Source organism: Moschus berezovskii, chromosome 9, assembly GCF_049115385.1.
Source record: "Moschus berezovskii isolate FMDL1 chromosome 9, NW_MosBer_1.0, whole genome shotgun sequence".
Taxonomy (NCBI): domain Eukaryota; kingdom Metazoa; phylum Chordata; class Mammalia; order Artiodactyla; family Moschidae; genus Moschus; species Moschus berezovskii.
Window position 1 is genome coordinate 101,947,175 of NC_142468.1, and position 13,691 is coordinate 101,960,865.

The window sequence follows — 13,691 nt, forward strand, 5'->3', positions numbered from 1 at the left end:
GACTCACTGGAAAAGAGTCTGATGCTAGGAGGGATTGGGGGTGGGAGGAGACGGGGACAACAGAGAATGAGATGGCTGGATGGCATCACCGACTCGATGGACATGAATTTGGGTGAACTCCGGGAGTTGGTGATGGACAGGGAGGCCTGGCGTGCTGTGATTCATGGGGTCACAAAGAGTGAGACACGACTGAGCAACTGAACTGAACTGAACTGAAGAGTTTTATTCACGAACCAAAGTATGAGATACAGAACACAACTGAAAAAAAAAAGGAAAGAAAGAAAATAGAAGGAAGGAAAGAAGAAAGGGAAGGAGGGAGGGACAGAGGGAGAAGGAAAGAATAAAGGACGAGAGAAACATTAACACAGAAATATTTACGTTCTTGTGCAGAAACTTCCTGGGAAGCTTATTTTATTATTATCTGGGGGAGGTAGGGACACATGACAGACTGTAGCCAGCTTAAACCTTCAGGAATAAGTTAAAGCATTTGGTATATATATTTGAGATGAAAGGGAAGGGTGAGAATGTAGTACAGGTGAGAGAAGAAAGTACTGTAGCAATTTGCTGAGTGGGTATATAATTCAACTCATATGAACATATCTGAATATTTCAAACTAGGAAGGTGAAAAGGGTAAAAGATCGAATACTAGCTGCCGAAAAGTTACATGACTATATTCTAATCCACTTGAATTAATTTATGACCAAAGACCATTTGATTATTACATGATCCATTAAACTCAGGGGTCACAAATTCATGAACTCATGGTAAAAACAACAAATAAATGTGAAGAGAAAAGCTATCCCCACAAACTATATTTACAAAATTTTACAATAAATTTCCCTTTTGTGCCTTTTTGTTTGATAATAAATGCAGTAATGTGAAAGTGTAATGTGCTTGCATTAGTCAATTAAACTATATTTTTCAGAAATATCTACCTTTTCTTTTTCTGTAGGAATCAAATACTACTTTCTATATGCCCATACCTTCAAAACTGTCACAGATTAAATCATCACTTTTTCTGGATTACCTTCATTTTAAAGACTTTCTGAAAACACGTACACAAACTTGATGAAAACGATGAATAGCTCAATGATATCTGAGTTTGTTTTGTTAGGACTCACCAACACTTGGGAATTTGAGCTTTTCTTTTTTTTCATATTTGTATTGGCCTATGCAGCAATTATGGCAGGAAACCTTCTCATTGTGGTCACCATAACTTTGGACTCTCATCTGCACTCCACACCAATGTACTTCCTCCTTGGAAACCTCTCCTTTCTTGATATGTCTCCTTCTACAATCACAACCTCCAAGATGGCTGCAGATTTTGTCAGGGAAAATAAAACTATTTCTCTATGAGGCTGTATGGCTCAGATGTTCTTCCTTCACTTTTTAGGGGGTACTGAGATGACACTTCTCATAGTTATGGCGGTTGATCGGTACTTTGCAATATGTAAACCTCTTCACTACACAGCCATCATGAACCACCGGGTACTCAGAGGCTCTGTGCTGCTGTCATGGGCTGTTGGCTTTGTGCATACAATGAGCCAGATGGTTTTTACCATCACCTTGCCCTTCTGTGGTCCCAATATAGTAGACAATACTTTCTGTGACCTCCCACTGGTTATAAAGCTCGCCTGCACCGAGACCTATGTTCTGGAGTTGCTAGTAATTGCTGACAGTGGACTGTTGTCTTTCATCTCCTTCGTACTCTTGCTCATTTCCTACACTGTCATTCTGGTAACCATTCCACATCGACCCTCTGGTGGTCTCTCCAAAGCTCTGTCCACACTATCTGCTCACATTACAGTGGTCACTCTGTTCTTTGGGCCGTGTATCTTCATTTATGCTTGGCCATTTAGTAGTTTTTCAGTGGATAAATTTCTTTCTGTGTTTTATTCAGTTATCACACCTTTACTGAACCCCATTATTTACACTCTGAGAAATCAGGAGATGAAAGCAGCCATGAATAGACTGAGGACCCAGCATGTGAGCTCCAGAAAGACCTTCTAGGCAACAACCATGATGACAAAGATTTATGGACCATAATCCATATATAGTACCTCTTGGAATAAGTTGGTATTAATTTGTCTTTTGTGGTTTTTTCAATATTCATAATGTATTTTAAACCTACCAAATGCTCCATCATCATAGCTCTATAATTTGTTTTATTGAAAGAATAATTTTTAATTGAATTCAATTCAGCTGAGATTAAATTTCTTAAATAAAGAAATAAGGAGGAAAAAAAAAAACTGGCTCACTAACTATAGTGGGAAACCCAGAAATGTTCAAGACTGAACTTCATTAAATAAAGAGAAATCGAATATGAACTGGTCCACTTTTAAATTCAAAATGAGGGATCTTTCAGCTAAATTCTCCAGTTGCCCAAATGTGCATACAAAAGTATTAACTCAACTCACAAGCACATACGCACATGAACTTACAATTTTGCGTATAATACGTGTAAGAATTATTGCTTTTTTGACAAGGAAAATTTTCTATAAGTAGATAGATCAAAATAATAGCTGTCATCTGCTGGCAAGAAGCACATATTTAATTCTTAAGGAAAACAGAAATTCTACCCTAACATAAAAGTTACATACAGTTCATTTTACCTTATTCCATCATTCATGTTAGTATTCACAGGTGTTCTCATGTATCTATCAAGAGTCAAGTGAGAGCATTAGTACTGTTTCAATCCACATGGAAAAGGAAAAATAAAGAAACTCTCTATATTCAGTTATTTACTTCACAATAAAACAGAAAGTATTCAAGCCACTTGCATTGCATGAAGTGTGCCAATTTACAAGTTTGATAAACAGCTCGTGGGTATTAGAACACAAACACATTCTATGATCTCTTTGGCATCAAATTCAAATGCTCTGCTTTCCCCAGACATTCAGTGATCCTATTGTGGGCATCTGTCCAATACTTTTCTTCATTGCCTCGAAACAACTTGTTGTTGTTCAGTCATTTAAGTAGTATCTGACTCTCTGCAAGCCAAGGGACGGCAGCACCCCAAACTCCTTTCCTCCACTATCTCCCAGAGTTTGCTCACATTCATGCCCATTGAGCTGGTGATGCTATCTAACCATCTCATTCTCTGGTGCCCTCTTTTCCTTTAGTCTTCAGTCTTTTCCAACATCAAAGTCTTTTCCAATGAGTCAGCTCTTCACATCAGGTGGCCAAAGCTTCAGCCTCAGCATCAGGATTGATTTCTTTTAGGACTGATTGGTTTGATCTCCTTTCTGTCCATACTAATTATAGGCTAAAGTGTGCTTTTAAAATGCTTCTCTACCCATATGTGCTTGATATATTTCACACTAAACTTTTATTTTAAAAAATGCTTTGAGGAAGGTTGGAAAGGTTCTTGGAGATCACTGGACATATCTGTATCTTTCCTATAATCTATTTCAATTGTAGAGTTTAATCTAGACACTGATATGGCATGTGGTTTTGTCAAATTTTTAACATTTTACCTTATTTATTTCAGATTCCTCTTTAGTATAAAAGTGGATTATTAGAAATAATAAAAACCTCCAAGCAATCCTCTATAGTCAGTTATTTTATCATAGCAAAGATAATAACTATCATCAACTCCATGAGTATCACTCCCCTGTATATTTTTTAAACATATTTTCATTTTGGATACATAGAGAAAAAGTACATTTTGCACAGTTTTAACTTGATACAGATGGTACCTATATATTATTGCCGTTATTCTAAAATTTATTTTTTCACTCACTGTTTTGTTGTAGAGATTCATCTACTTAAATATATCCTGCTCTAGTTCATTCTTTTTAAAAATGTGGTTAAAATATAACATCTTAATTTTCAATTGTACAATAATGTTAAATATATGCACCTTGTGAAATAGATCTCTAGAAAATTTTCATCTTTCAAAACTGAAACTCCATAGCCATTATGTGTGCTCTTATCACCTCACCTCACCCTGGCAACCACCAGTCTCCATTCTATTTCTAAGGATTTGAGTACTTGAGTCAATCAAGAAGTATTTTTATCTTCTTGAAATGGACTTATTTCACTTAGCATACTGTTCTCAAAGTTCACCCATGCTGTAGCATATGATAGGATTTCCTTCTTTTTAATGCTAAATACCATTCCACTGTATGTACATGCCACATTTTCTTTATCCAATCATTCATCACTGGACATTTAGTTTGCTTCCACCCCTTGCCTATTGTAAATATTGCTGCAATGAACATAGGTGTGCAAATGATACTGCTTTCAATTTTTTATAAATGTGTATATACATATATACACTTAGAATTCAAATGTGTGTTTTGAGTGGGAACTCTATTTTTATTCTGTTTTTAATTTTTGAAGAAACTCCATAATTTTTTCCTGAATGGTTGTAACATTTTATATTCCCACTAACAATGTATGGATGTGAGAGTTGGACTGTGAAGAAAGCTGATCACCAAAGAATTGATACTTTTGAACTGTGGTGCTGGAGAAGACTCTTGAGAGCCCCTTGGACTGCAACCAGTCCATTCTAAAGGAAATCAGCCCTGGGTGTTCATTGGAAGGACTGATGCTAAAGCTGAAACTCCAGTACTTTGGCCACCTCATGCGAAGAGTTGACTCACTGGAAAAGATTCTGATGCTGGGAGGGATTGGGGGCAGGAGGAGAAGGGGACACAGAGGATGAGATGGCTGGATGGCATCACTGACTCGATGGATATGAGGTTGAGTGAACTCCAGGAGTTGGTGATGGACAGGGAGGCCTGGCGTGCTGCAATTCATGGGGTCACAAACAGTTGGATACAACTGAGCGACTGAACTGAAGTGAACAATGCAAAGGCTTTCCATTTCTCTGAATGTCCACATCCTCATCAGCACTTGTTATTTATTGGTTTTTGTCTTGATAGAAGCCATCCTAACAGTTGTGAGGTAATATCTCAGTGTGGTTTTGATTTACATTTTCCTGATGATTAATGATGAACATCTTTTTCACATGCTTACTGACTATTGTATATTTTCTTTGAATAAATGTCTATTCAAGTCCTTTGACTATTTTTCAATGGGTTATTTGGTTTCAAATTGTTAAGTTGTACAAGATCTTGATATATTCTATATATTAACTCTTTATATATATTATTTGCAAATATTTTCTTCCATTTTGTAGTTTGCCTTTTCACTCTCTTGATTGGAGAAGTTTTTAACTTTGATATAACTTTGTGTGATTTTTGCTTTTGCTATGTTTTGCTGTCCTATCCAACAAAATTCAAATTTTAATGCCAAATTCAACATCTTTAAAATCTCCTATATTTTCTTCTTCAAGTTCAGTAGTTTCAGGTATTATATTTAGGTATTTAATTCATTTGGATTTAATTTTGGTATATGGTGAAAGGTTAAAAATCCAACATCATTTTTACATGTGTATATCTAGCTTTCTCACCGCCCTTGTTGAATTTAGTTTATTCATTTTAATGGCTACAGTCTTCTTCTTGTGGGTATTCTAAAATGTATTTCCCTTTCCCCTTGGAAAAAGTTTAGAATTATCTAATTATTTACTATTATAAATAGTGTCTCAACTGAATATATATATATATACAGGTATACATGCTCATATATATATATATATATATATATATGCTTCTTTGTGCACATGTGGTAATTTTTGTAGGATATTTACCTAGAACTGGAAGTGTTGAATTGTAAGGTATAAACCTTCTAACTTTACTAGAAATTACAAAATTTCTTCCTAAGATGTAGATGTTTATACTCTACCAAGGGTCCTGATTTCTCCATGATTTATCAATATCAAATTTTGCAAATTGCTGTGTTTTCTTTCCATTTAGGTGGATAAAAAAAAAAAAATAAAATGTTAAATTTTAATTTTAAAACACTTATTGCATTTTCTTGGCTAATAGTGAATTTGGGCAATAATTTGAATATTTACTGTACATGCTCTTTCATCTTTTTAGTTCATACTTCACCTAAATCTTTGGAGATGCTATCTATTTATACAAAAAATAAACATAAACTGAAAATGCCTTCACTCCTATAGATGATATGAAAAGTTTGTGATGTTTATACATACACAAAATTTAATTGTTACCTTTATCAATTTATTTTCTTTATTTAAAGCTTTTGTCTCCTCTATAGTACATGTTTCATAATTAATCTCCAAAAATATTTTATTGTCTTTACACTTTTTTATAATTTTAAACATTTATTTTTCACAGTTATTTAAGCCAACAAGAAATTAAATTTTGTATTGCTGTATTAAAGGAATATAATTTATTTTATATGAATATAAGTGATCATCTAAATATGATTTATTGAATCGATTTTCCTTACTGATTTTAATGTCATCTTCGCTATATATCAAACATTCATCTATGCTTGGCTCTGTTCCTGGACTCTATCATTCTGTCCATTAGTCATTTAATTTCTCAGATACAACAAAACAAATTCTTAAATATGGTTGGTACTTAGCACAATTATCTATACTCTCCAGGTATGCTACTTTAAGAATATCTAAGTTCTTCTTGTCACTTAACTCTTACAGATGATTTTAGGATAAGTTGTCAAATTAGACAATAACAATCTTAGGATATCAATTGAAGCTGGATAGAATTTATAGATTAATTTGGAAAGAATAGATAATTTTATGATTTTGATTATTTTAATCCATAAACCTAGTTACATTTTATTCTTTTCTTTACCTAGTTACTAGCTTTACCTAGTTACATTTTATTCTTTTCTTTTTAGTGATTTTGATTTGTTTGATTTGTTATCAGGTATTATATTTTCAAGCTATTAAATAGAAATATCTTTTGCTCTATATTTTAGTAGGTCATTACTCATGTAGAAAAACAGCAAATTTTCATATATTCATTGTATATTCATTAAATTTGTTGAAATTTTCTACCATTCATTTGTATTTTGTGCATAGATTCCTCTTAAAGTCCCAAGCCTCTAGTGGACCCCATTTTGTCAGAGCTCTTCACTGTGACCATCATCTTGAGTGGTCCTGCACAGCATGGCTCATTGCTTCACTAAGTTATGCAAGTCCCTTCACCATGACAAGGCTATGATCCATGAAGGGGTACATAGAAAACAAATAGCAAGCTTTTCCTGATCTTTTCCAGACCAAGTTATTGTTTTCTGGATTCTTTCATATTGAATGGGTTGGAACCACCAGTACAGTGCTGAAGAGAAGCATTTTTTCCTCCTAAATATACAACGCTTGTTTCTAAAATACCATCATGGATGATACTTTTTTGAAATTAAGATATATCTCTTATATTAATAGATTTGTAATATTTTAATAATAAATGAATATTTAATTCATAAAACTTCTCTGCACAGTTTGAGATAATTATCCTCACTCATTTAATCTATTATAATAATGGACTTAATTAACATTTTCAATGCTTTTTCTATCTTATTTTTCTCTTTTTCTAAGTGAAGTATAGTTGATATAGAATATTATGTTAATTTAAGGTGTACAAAATAGTGATTTTTTACATTTATGCAGATTAAATATTGACCACCACAATAAGTCTAGCAAACATGTCAGCATGCAAAGTTGTTACAATATTTTTGGATATATTTCCCAAGTTTTAATCAAATTCTCCTGACTTCTCTATTTTATAATTGAAAGTTTGTACCACTTAATCTTCTTCACTTATTTTTCCACATCCCACACCAAACTCTTGTCTGGATATGTGTGTGTTAGTCGCTCAGTCGTATCTGATTCTTTGTGACCTATCGACAGTAGCCCACCAGGCTGCTACATCCATGGAATTCTCCAGGCAAGAATACTGGAGTGGGTTGCCATTCCCTTCTCCAGGGCATCATCTCAGCCCAGGGATCAACTCAGGTCTCCTGCATCACAGGCAAATTCTTGACCATCTTAGCAACCAGGAAAGCCTGAGTCTGGATAAAGTAGTCGTTAATTCTTAATGTTGCTGAAGCTGCAATACTTTGGCCATCTGATATAAAGAATTGTCTCATTGGAAAAGACCCTGATCCTGGGAAAGATTGAAAGCAAAAGGAGTAGGGATGGAAAAGGATGAGATGCTTAGATAGCATCACCAACTCAATGGACATGAATTTGAGCAAACTCTGGGAGATAGTGGAGGACAGAGGTACCTGGCACACTATAGTCCATGGGGTTGCAAAGAGTTGGACATGACATAATGACTGAAAAACAACAAGTATCTTATACCAGATGAACTTAATAGATATATATATATCCCGAAAGTTCCACCCCAATACAACAGAATATAGTTTTTTCAAGTGCACATGAAACATTCTTCAGAATAAGTCACATGTTAGGCAAAAAAGCAATCTCAGTAAATTTAAGAAGATTGAAATCATATCAAGCATATTTTCTGAACACCATATCATGTAACTTGAAATCAATTACAAGAAAAAACAGGAAGAAACACAAACATGTGGTAGCTAAATAGATGCTTGTTGCTGTTGTTCAGTCGCTGTCATGTCCAACTCTTTGCAACCCCATGAACTGCAGCGTGCTAGGCTTCCTTGTCCTTCACAATCTCCTGGAGTTTGCTCAAACTCATGTCCATTGAGTCAGTGATGCCACCCAACCATCTCATACTCTGCTGCCCCTTTCTCCTTCTGCCCTCAATCTTTCCCAGAATTAGAGTCTTTTCCAATGAATTGGATCTTCTTATCAGGTGGCTGAGTATCAGAATTTCAGCCTCAGCATCAATCCTTCCAACGGATATTCAGAGTTGATTTCCTTTAGGATCGACTGGTTTGATCCCCTTGCTATCTAAAGGACTTGCAAAAGTCTTCTAGAAGAACCACAATTCAAAAGCATCAATTCTTTGGTACTCAGCCTTCTTTATGATCCAAAAATCATATTCATACATGACTACTGGATAGGTTTGAATATATGAATATTTGTTGGCAAAGTAAAGTCTCTGCAGAGGTGGCAAGAATACACAGAAGAACTGTACAAAAAAGATCCTCATGACCCAGATAATGACAATGGTGTGATCACTCACCAAGAGCAAGACATCCTGGAATGTGAAGTCAAGTTGGCCTTAGGAAGCATCACTATGAACAAAGCTAGTGGAGGTGATGGAATTCCAGTTGAGCTATTTCATTTTTTTTTTAACTGATTAACATAAGGTATGTTTAATATCTTATTTTCCATCACATTTCACAATCAAAGCCTCCCCAGGTTAAACAGGCTCTATATTTTCTTTTTGACATTTTCCAATGAGTCTACTTGGGAGAAGGCAATGGCAACCCACTCCAGTACTCTTGCCTGGAAAATCCCATGGGTGGAAGAGCCTGGTAGGCTGTAGTCCATGGGGTCGCGAAGAGTCGGACACGACTGAGCGACTTCACTTTCACTTTTCACTTTCATGCATTGGAGAAGGAAATGGCAGCCCACTCCAGTGTTCTTGCCTGGAGAATCCCAGAGACGGCGGAACCTGGTGGGCTACCATCTATGGGGTCGCACAGAGTCGGACACGACTGAAGTGACTTAGCAGCAGCAGCAGCAATGAGTCTACTTTCATTTTCTGATTGCAACATAATACAGTTTCATAAAGCTGCTGATACTGTAAACAAAGGTGCACAAAGCAATAAATGCATCCAGAGCGTTTATAATTTAAATGACAAAGAAAATAAAATGAATACCTGAATTTATTAGACATTATTCTAAAGATTAGGAAAGTTTCTGTCCTCTTTTAACCAAAACCAACCTAAGACCCATGTCGATTATTCACAACTTGTAAATATAAGTGTAATTTTCTCACATTCCCACTTAGTCCATGGATTGTGGAAGTGTCAACTAAAAACCTCAGATTTCATTAAATTTTTGGAGTCTCACATTTTCATGTCTTCCTTAGCATCTAAAACATTAATGACTAAAGAAATCCAGCCACTCATAGAACATTGTAGGTGCTATAGGTAGATTTGGCAACTGTGATAAAGTGTACATTGAATGACCATATCCTTGTTTCCCTGGTGGGTAAAACACTCTTCTCAAAGGGAAAGGGAACATAAGAAATATTTTGAAGTGATTCTTTAATTTTTTTTAAACAATTTTAGGAATCTTTACTTAAAAACCACCTTATCTTAAAATGGAGTAACTTTGGTTTTATGAACAGCAAGCAAAGTACAGAAGCAAAAATGCATTACAGGAGCATTAAGTTCTACCTTAGGTCACAGCGTCTAATCTGAAAGCTTTGGCTATTAAAAAAAAATTTTTTTTTAACAACTAAAAGTCAAAATAGAGTAGCTATGGTTCAGACATCCTGGGAAATAACTATTTCCCAGATATCCTGAAAAATGATATTATGGGTGTGATTTCAGTTGAGCTATTTCAAATCCTGAAAGATGATGCTGTGAAAGTGCTGCACTCAATATACCAGAAAATTTGGAAAACTCAGCAGTGGACACAGGACTGGAAAAGGTCAGTTTTCATTCCAATCCCAAAGAAAGGCAATGCCGAAGAATGCTCAAACTACCGCACAATTGCACTCATCTCACACACTAGTAAATTTATGCTCAAAATTCTCCAGGCCAGGCTTCAGCAATACATGAACCATGAACTTCCAAATGTTCAAGCTGGTTTTAAAAAAGGCAGAGGAACCAGAGATCAAATTTCCAACATCTGTTGGATCATCATAAAAGCAAGACAGTTCCGGAAAAACATCTATTTCTGCTTTAATGACTATGCCAGAGCCTTTGACTGTGTGGATCACAATAAACTGTGGAAAATTCTTCAAGAGATGGGAATATCAGACCACCTGACCTGCCTCTTAAGAAACCTGTATGCAGATCAGGAAGAACTGGACATGGAACAACAGACTGGTTCCAAATAGGAAAAGGAGTATGACAATTCTGTATATTGTCACCCTGCTTATTTAACTTACATGCAGAGTACATCATGAGAAATGCTGGGTTAGAGGAAACACAAGCTGGAATCAAGATTGCCAGGAGAAATATCAATAACCTCAGATATGCAGATGATACCACCCTTATGGCAGAAGGAGAAGAGAAACTAAAGAACCTCTTGATGAAAGTGAAAGAGGAGAGTGAAAAAATTGGCTTAAAGCTCAACATTCAGAAAACTAAGATCATGGCATCCGGTCTCATCACTTCATAGGAAATAGGGAAACAGTGGAAACAGTGCCTGACTTTATTTTTCTGGGCTCCAAAATCACTGCAGATGCTGATTGCAGCCATGAAATTAAAAGATGCTTACTCCTTCTAAGGAAAGTTATGACCAACCTAGACAGCATATTAAAAAGCAGAGACATTACTTTGCCAACAGATGTCCGTCTAGTCAAGGCTATGGTTTTTGTAGTGGTCTTGTATGGATGTGAGAGTTGGACTATAAAGAAAGCTGAATGCCAAAGAATTGATGCTTTTGAACTGTGGTGTTGGAGAAGACTCTTGAGAGTCCCTTGGACTGCAAGGAGATCCAAGCAGTCTATCCTAAAGGAGATCAGTCCTGAGTGTTTATTGGAAGGACTGATGTTGAAGCTGAAACTCCAATACTTTGGCCACCTGATGCAAAGAGCTGACTCATTTGAAAAGACCCTGATGCTGGGAGAGATTGAAGGCAGTTGGAGAAGGGGACGACACAGGATGAGATGGTTGGATGGCATCACCAACTCAATGGAGATGAGTTTGAATAAACTCTGGGAGTTGGTGATGGACAGGGAAGCCTGGAGTGCTGTAGTCCACAGGGTTGCGAAGAGTCAGACACAACTGAGGACTGAACTGAACTGATAGTACGTTAATCACGTGTGTTATTTTATAGAGAATTAATGTAATGCCATTTGGATACCATCACATCACTACTAATTCCCAATAATAAAACACAGCTCAATGTAGCTTCTCTAGCTGTACATTCGAATAGATTTATTGACAGCTTTAATTGAGTCCTTTCTGTTAGTATATAGCACTGCTACACTAGAGGAAAAATAGCAGCTATAGCAAGTGGTATTTTTATACTATACCAAGTGTGTTTTTTGGCAGGGTGAAGTCCTGGTGATAAAAGATCAATACATGTTTGGGTAGGTCATTTTTATATATCACTTGGCCATAATAAAAAAAACTAGAATTTTATAATTATAGAAGACCTTGCAATTTTAAGGAAGACATTTCAGTCATTGGTAGCAACTCTGGTTACAGAGACAAAAAGAAGTAGGAAAACAATCCTGTGTATTCACTCAGTGAAAACAAATAACCTGAAAAACACAACAATGGACAAATATTTTGTTTAAAAATGGCAAAAGTTGAGAACTAAACAACTATTACAATGGATAAGTCTTCATACTATGATCAGTCTACCTCAGAATGCATTTCTTATAAATTCTAAATTCTTTAGAGATTGTTTCCTCTTGTTCCACTGAAAAAATAAAGAAATATTCCCACCTTAGAGAGCAAATCAAAAGTTTGTGAATGATAACTGAAACAGAAGCAGTATGACATAAAAGAACTATTTATTTTATCATAAATGCACACACTTCAATGTCTCCACTACTTTTCTCCCAGTCCAAAGATAAATATGCAAAAAGCAGGTAGAGATATATGAAAGATTTTCTTGGTCACTCACAACTATCTGAAAGTAGGAAAGAAGCCATGGCATTTAGAGAACTCACTGTATCCTACGAGGATCAGATCTGTATTTGACAAGTCCACAAAAGATGGTCTTACCCATCTTCAGAGAGGAAGCATAGGGACAGCTTTATACACAGTCCACACACAAGTATACATACATTTGGTAAAGTTCATTAGTGCCTGGAAGAGTATTTTCCCCAAAATGTTCACTTATTATTACTTGCCACACATCCTAAAATTCCACTATTTTTGTCATTCTTTTAGTGATAAAACTATTTCTTTAAAAAAAGTACTTAAGTATACAAAATTACAAACAGTAACATATTTGTTTGGTTTTAGTCATGCAAATCATATCATGAGTTGGTTTATCTCATTTATTCCACGACAACCTGCTGAGACCAAAGCCATATGGAATTAGTGTCCAGTGGGTGTGGAGACTAGGAAAAGATAGAAGAAAAGGTAGAGAAGAACTGGAAAAAAAGACCTAGAAGCTCAATTTGTGTAACTGAAAAGCAGGTCTAACTGTAAGAAACTGCACCTGGAGATTTGGGGTTCTAGTTGGAGTTCCAGAATCTGCAGGAACTGCTATCCATTGTTATTACATTCTGAAAGGAATCAATTATTTTCTCTTGTTCCACACAATGGCTTTGCAAATGTTTATAGCATTCAGTTCATAATATCAATACTTGAAATAACTCAAATTAATAAGCAAATTGTGATCTATCCATATGCTGAGGAATTAAAAAGAATACTATTGAAAACAATATGCCAATAAATTAGATATTTTACATGGAATGAGCAAATACCTAAAAAAGACACAAGAAGAAATAGAGAATTGAAGACATAATGAAAAAAGAACAGAATTAGGAATTATAAAACTTACTAAAATGAAAAATCCAGGCCCTAACGGCTTCATTTGTGCATTCTGCTGCTAAGCCACTTTAGTAGTGTCCGACTCTGTGCGACCCCATAGACGGCAGCCAACCAGGCTCCCCCGTCCCTGGGATTCTCTAGGCAAGAACACCAGAGTAGACTGCCATTTCCTTCTCCAATACAAGAAAGTGAAAAGTGAAAGTGAAGTCGCTCAGTCGTGTCCGACTCT

The 13,691-nt window shown here is 35.7% G+C and overlaps 1 pseudogene; it reads left to right on the forward strand.

Annotated features, from left to right (window-relative positions):
- The first annotated feature begins 1,069 nt into the window (after positions 1-1,069).
- On the forward strand, positions 1,070-2,011 carry LOC129542096 (olfactory receptor 4L1-like; annotated as a pseudogene).
- The last annotated feature ends 11,680 nt before the right edge of the window (positions 2,012-13,691 follow it).